A 6782-nucleotide genomic window follows, 5' to 3' on the forward strand; every position below is an offset into this window, starting at 1 on the left:
CTGCTCACCAGTGCAGAGTTTGCTTCCTGTTGGGAAAATCTGGCACTATATCTTCAAGCAATATTTGCTGCATGATCTAATTTAAATGTTAGTATAGTCTTTATGCTAATGAGAAACCATATAAGAGTCCAAATATCAAGTGTGGCTATAACTTGAATATCAATAAATTTTGGGATTCTTTCTGAATAAGACTCTTGATGATTGTAAAATGAATGGGTTGTATATATAGATTTTATGTGTAGTAAACTATTTAGGCCTTTAAAGCTTGTTAACATCCTTAGCGCCTTTTTCTCATTCTTTCTTGTCTTCCCTGCCTCCCTCTTCCTCTCTTCCTTCTTTACCTCCTTCTCTCCTTCCTTCCTTCCTTCCTTCCCTCCATTCTCCCTTTCTTTATTTCTTTCTAGATCTTATGATGTACTTGACAATAGTATTTCACTATTTTGACTGGGCCTTCCCTTTTAAACTCTTGCATGCCTGAACACGTTATGGATTTGTGAGACAAGGGAAAGGAGGTGGCTCACAGACATTGGGGGACAGAAGTGCCTGAGAGGATTGGGACTTTGGCTCCCAAGGGCTTTGTCAGTCAAGAGAAACATGGGTCTACAAAAACACATGTGTGTTCTTTTTTGCTGAATTTAAACACTTTCTCAAGTAGTATCAGGGTCAATCTTTTTGGACAATCTCCTTTTTTAGCTCCTACAAATGACTTACTTTAGAAAAATCTTGTTTCCAAATAGTCAGTTTTTTATGTGAGTACCACACTGCTAAAGATTGAAACAGAAAAGATGTTTTTTCTACTTGTAGGAAAATTGTTTTCTGAAAACTACTTCCCAATAAGGCAGATACACCAAATTTGACTTGGTTTTACTGGCTCTTTATCTAGAGATAACTGATGCACTGTCTTGTTTCCTGGGTACCCCTCTGAACTCAGCGTGGTGTAGTATGGTGTTTTGAGTTCTTTTTAGAAGGTTGAAAACATTTGCCAACAGTTTTATAAATCTACTCTATTGAAAAAGCAATACACAGTGTATTCTGTAGGTCTTAGCTCTATGCCTTTGAGGTTTTAACATATATTCCGATAGCTGTTTTTAACTACAATGTTGCTGTATTCACCAGAATTAGCAAATTGCCATGTTATTAAATACAAAGAGACATAGCTTGGATCATTTTATAACATATCAAGGGATCAATCATTTACAAATCCCAATCCAAAGCTATTTTGTTTTCAGGGAAAATTAAATCATTTCTAGCAGATTATTTGATTCATAAGGGAAAATAAGTCAAACATCTTATTTAAGAGTAGTAATAAGGAAGACAGAAGAGTATGTTCTTCCATTTTAGGTACTTCCTCTTGACATTATAATAATTTGAACAAGCCTTAAACAAGATTTAAAGAACCTTTAATCTCCAAAATGGAAAATTTTATTTTCTTTATGTTTTTTATGTTAGTGCATTAATATTGTACTCAAAACACTTAAGTTGTCTTCATGATATGTTTGTGTTATTAATAGAATATCACATAGAAATAATACAGCTTTTTCCCTCTCTGGAAAGATATACTTCAATAAGTTAAATATCCTTTGAATTTTGGTTCCTATTTCTTACTTGGACTTCTTTGTTATGCACTTCAGGGGTCTTAAACTCTAGCAGATCAAGGAGTCAAAGAAGGGTATGAAATACTCAGAAGAATTAAAAACTTCAAAGGGGAAGAATTTATCTGTTAATCTACTTTTATTTATTCCATACTGACTAATTTATTTGAAATTGTGGAAAAAAGGGCATCTACCGTATAAATTGGCGACTATGAAAATACTGATTATTTTCTTCCTGTGATTTTTAGTGTAAGAAAGCCTTTATCTTGAAATGACAGACAATTATAATACTTGTTCAGATGAGGAGCCATTTTTATTTCTTTAGGGAAATATTTTTAATAATGATTGTAAAAACAGAATAAATATGGTTGAGGAAAACAGAAAAAATTTAGATGAAATTTGAATAGCTGTGATCCCTAATCCCATTTTTTCCCTCTATTTGGTTGCCTTCTACTGAGTTGATACCCAAGACCCAGATCTGCAAAATTTACAATCTACTAATTCATTGCCTCCTTTAAGAATTTGGAACAAAAATTACTCTGACTGTAAGGAAATTGATTCACATTATCATGGCAGGTTATGACTACTAGGGAAATCAGGTTAGGTTCAAATAGAAAAATGGTCCATGGAGAGAAATACTTTCTGATTTTTCTTAGAGTTGGATGAACAGCTTTTTCTTCACTTAAAAAAAAAAAAATCCTCCCGAGAGTTTTGCCTTGGAAAAAGTCTAAAGTTTTATAACAGCTGCCTGTGGCTACATTATAACTTTGGTAATCAAGTGACAAAACTGTCTCATGGTTTTAAAATGTACCGATCAAGTGCATTCCAGAAAAAATACATATCATTCTTCATTTCAAAATCAACCTACCTGAATTCTGACTCTTCAACTGTGAGTAGCCATTTTTTAAAACCAAAGGGTCTCATTTCCAAAATACTACTTTAGATATCAAACGTAATCCTACTCATTTCAATGCACAAAATAAATAGCCAATGCATTTCCATTAAACATTCAGCCACTATATAATAATAAATAGGTTTCCCTCATTTAATACAAACACAGCTATAATGTGCTAGGCCTTCATTAGCTTTCTCTGCATGGGATGGTTTTTATTTAACCTGAATTATTAAAATAACCTGAATTATCTTAACATTTTGGCTAATTTGCTGTAATTTCAAATTTCATAAGTCTAAATTTTTAGTTTGGCTTGCAATGTAAATTATATTGTACATCTGCTCTTTTGCTATCAGATTTAGTTTGTGAATAATTTCTTTTAAAAATCTAGTTATCACAAACTTAAATTACATCATCAAATAATGCCAGGTAAATATATTAAAATATATGTAGAGCATGGTTAAATTGCACATATTTTGAAATGTCAAGCTATTTTTTATTTTTTAAAAAATGAATGCATCTCTTAAACCTGTACCATTAATTTTAAAAAGTTTCATTTCGTATTTCATATTATATTTTAAAATATTTTCCTTTATCCAGTAGTACAGGTTTAGAGAAACTTTTTCCGATTGAAATGATAAAATATGCCTCATTTCACTAGAATTTTAAGAATAATATAATAGTACATGTAAAAGTATGTAAACATAGGATTATGAACATCCACTGTATCTTCATTGTTTTTCGTGTAACACTACTTTTTACTCATTTTCTTATCTTATTTGTAGCTATTCTAAATCATGCACAATGTAAATAGTATGTTTTATGATGCAAAATGTCTTTGTATTTACAGACTGCAGAACAAGGTGAATTTGTATATGAAAAATGAGTGATGGAAACCTGGGATTCTTATAACACAAAGTGGAAATGATAGTTGTGTGTTATAGTTACATAACTCATTACAAAACTGTCTAGTTAAGTCATGCATTTATTTACCCTGTAAGTCCAAACTGTCACTTATAAAATATTTAAATCAATAAATGATACCATAAAAAGAGTCTGCAGATTCTTTTTAGCATATATTTTTCACTCTGTGAATGACAATGACTAAGCATGTGAATGAATAATAGATGAAACCATGGGGGAACAAATAAATAATTGAATGGAGTGTACATAATACATTACCTTTTTTAAATTGATGCATAATAGATGTACATAGCTTCAGGGGACATGTGATAATTTAATAAATTCATATAATTTATAATGGTCAAATCAGTGTACTTGGTATATCCATCACATAATACATCATCTTTATGGCTGAAGATGATGCTACTGATGCAATAGTAGGCTGGGCCCATTTGGAATTATTTTTATAGCATGAAATCTCCCTTTAATCATCCCACAAAACCAAACAGCACAGCCACGATTACTGTGGTTAGATGTACTCTAAATATATATGAAACAGAGAAGGCATAATTCACCTGTCTTATGACTAGACAGTTGCTTCTCTGAAAGGACAAACTGAGAAAAGGGATCATATTACTGTCATAATTAAATAAATGTCAATTAAATGCCCACCTGAGAATCTGCCAGGGCACCACTCTATGGTTAAATGACATACCTACAAGACCATTGTATTCCAATGTTCCCATAACCCAGCAGATTATGTATAAAAAAAGTCAAGTCCTCTTGGTTATTTTATTGGTCCTCTCTTCCATAATCATTTAGTCTCCACCATAAAAATCCATTTCTACCTGTTGTTAGTAGTTCTCAAGGGAGTCTTCATCCCGTGTTCATGAACACAGCTGTTCTCATCTTCTGCCTTCGTCTTCATGTTGATACCTGCTGCTCAGAAGCCACCCCTGAGAACCACTGCCCTGATCATAACAAAGTTGATACTGAGGAGGTAAAAGAAGTAGAAGAAACATTTAATGAGTAGTCCTTAAAGGGCAATCACTGTAAAATGCTTTATATATATTTTCTTAATTAATTTTTAATAATCCTATGAAAATCTGATGTCTTCATTTTAGAAGTAAGAAATTTTTTTTTTTATTTAAGACCTTTATTAACAGGTGCTTGCAGTTTGTTGACTTTTTTGAAAAAATCAAATTGTAAACTTTTATTACAAATTAAAAATGAAGTTCTTAAAAATCTCAACTTGACCAGATATGAAACAATTTAAAAACCTTTAAAGGCGCATTGAGAAAAACCAGGCTTTTTTAAAAAACACGTTTGTTATTACCAAAAAAGACATCTTTAGGTAAAAATAATAAAAACTCCATGCTGCATAGATAATGCAGATAGTTCTAGTTATCTGGTCAACGGGCAAAAAGCAAGCACTTAAGGTCTTCAGCTCCAATTTTGTTCATTTCTTATTGCTGGAATTTCATATTCATTTCTTCTTGTTGGATGACTAAACCGGACGATGGTGGAGAGGGTAAGCCGGTATTTACTCAGCCCCGCCCTGCTCAGCCTCAGGAGCAGACGAATTCTCAGCTGGTGGATCGGCTGCTTTTGTGTCTTTGCCGTCTTGTGGTTTAGGGTTTTCTGGGCGTCTGCGTCGGTGATTGAAGTTGCGGCGGTACCGACGTTGAGGCTGCTGCTGACCTTGGGTCTCATCTCCTTGATTCTCTTCATCCTCTTCATATCCTCTCTGGGCTGTCTTTGGCGAGGAGGGCCCCTGCGGAATCGTGGTCTATAACCCCGATACATATTCTGTCTTACTGGTGGTCTACCTTGTTCTCCTGCACCCTGGTTGTCAGCACCCTCCATCACTTCTCCCTGGACAGGAGGGTTGGATACTGTGGTCGCCGCCCATAGGGTCCCCGCATGTAGCAAGGTGGGAACTTTCGCCTGCGGTGGGGCCGGCGTGGCTGGGCCTGGCCTTCAGGAGCGCCCTCCGATCCCCATTCTTTCCCCCACTCTCACTATTCTGGTAACTCTGCTGGTAATGGCGTGGGGGACCCCTGCGACGTGGAGAGCGTCTATAATGGTTATGGTCTGCTGCGTATTTACTGCCTTGAACTGGAATTCCACCAGGGCCTGTAACAGTTGCTGCCTCCGCACCCTCTTCTCCTTCAACAGCATCAAACTCCACAGTTTCTCCATCTCCTACACTGCGAAGGTGCTTCCTGGGGTTATTCTTCTTTATGGCACTCTGGTGTACAAATACATCTTCTTTGGTGTCATTCCTGTTGATGAAACCATATCCGTTTCTTACATTGAACCATTTTACTGTCCCCAAAACCTTCCTTGCGATGCTCTTCTTGTCCCCGCCGGCAGGCGCCGCCGATGTGCGGCCGCCCGGGCCACCGCTCCCTGCCCCGCTGCCCGTGGTGCCGGGCTTGGTGTCGGCAGCGCTGAGGGCGGGGGCGGGGGCGGCTGCTGGGTCTCGGCCTCGCAGCTCATGGTTGCGGCGGTGGTGACTGGGGCCGGCTGCGGCAGCTGCGGCTCCTCCCGGTATGTGATGGTAACTAGGCCGGCTGCGTGGGGCTGCACAGGGCTCTCTGGGTTCCGCTCTCCGCTCCCGCTACCGATCGAAATGAGAAGTAAGAAAATTTAAGCATAAAGAAAGAGAAACATAAGTTGTCCGTGGCTTGGTTGCCAATGTACTGTCTTGCTTTGATACTATTACCAATTAGGCAAGGCAGTAGCTACTTAAAACACAGTTAATGAGGCTAAAGTCTACCTTTTGTTAATAATTTGAACTTTTAAGGACTTAACTACAAAGCACACTGGATATTGTGCTCAGGATGAACTGGAAATTATTTTGGTGAAGGACTAGAAGTTTCTGCCACAGTTGCTCTTCTGGTTGCCACATATTGATTTGCACAATTTTCCCCACGTGTAGAATGCCTTTGGGTCCCTGTGCAAGGGAGACAACATAGAGTATCTTACAGTTCAAACATCCAGCTCAAGTGCAGATACTCTGGGTAAGGCCTGGTCATGTCCATCCTCAGCTGGCCACTTAGGAACCTAAACACAGGTTGTCTGCTTCTTCCCTCTCCATCTTCCCGTATTATAAATATATGTGTGTATGTATATTCACACAGATACAGAGATGAGAGAGACAAAGACAAGATAATTGCATAATTTCAATTAAAACTCTCATGGAAGAAAGGGAAACACATTCCAATTCTCTGGTTCATACCACGATAGGCAGTTACTATGAAACCCCTGCCCCAACTCTACTCTCTAGGAGGAATCATCATCTATGGTGCCTACTTCCATCTACAACACTTGTCTCCATTTGCTGGGAGGTTCTTCCTTGTTCATTACATTCCATGGCTGCATCTGAAGTG

At 37.3% G+C, this 6782-nt stretch overlaps 1 pseudogene; it reads right to left on the reverse strand.

Annotated features, from left to right (window-relative positions):
* Positions 1 to 4930: 4930 nt before the first annotated feature.
* On the reverse strand, positions 4931 to 5889 carry LOC138383862 (Y-box-binding protein 1 pseudogene; annotated as a pseudogene).
* Positions 5890 to 6782: the final 893 nt, after the last annotated feature.

The sequence above is a fragment of the Eulemur rufifrons genome, chromosome 6, assembly GCF_041146395.1.
Source record: "Eulemur rufifrons isolate Redbay chromosome 6, OSU_ERuf_1, whole genome shotgun sequence".
NCBI lineage: Eukaryota > Metazoa > Chordata > Mammalia > Primates > Lemuridae > Eulemur > Eulemur rufifrons.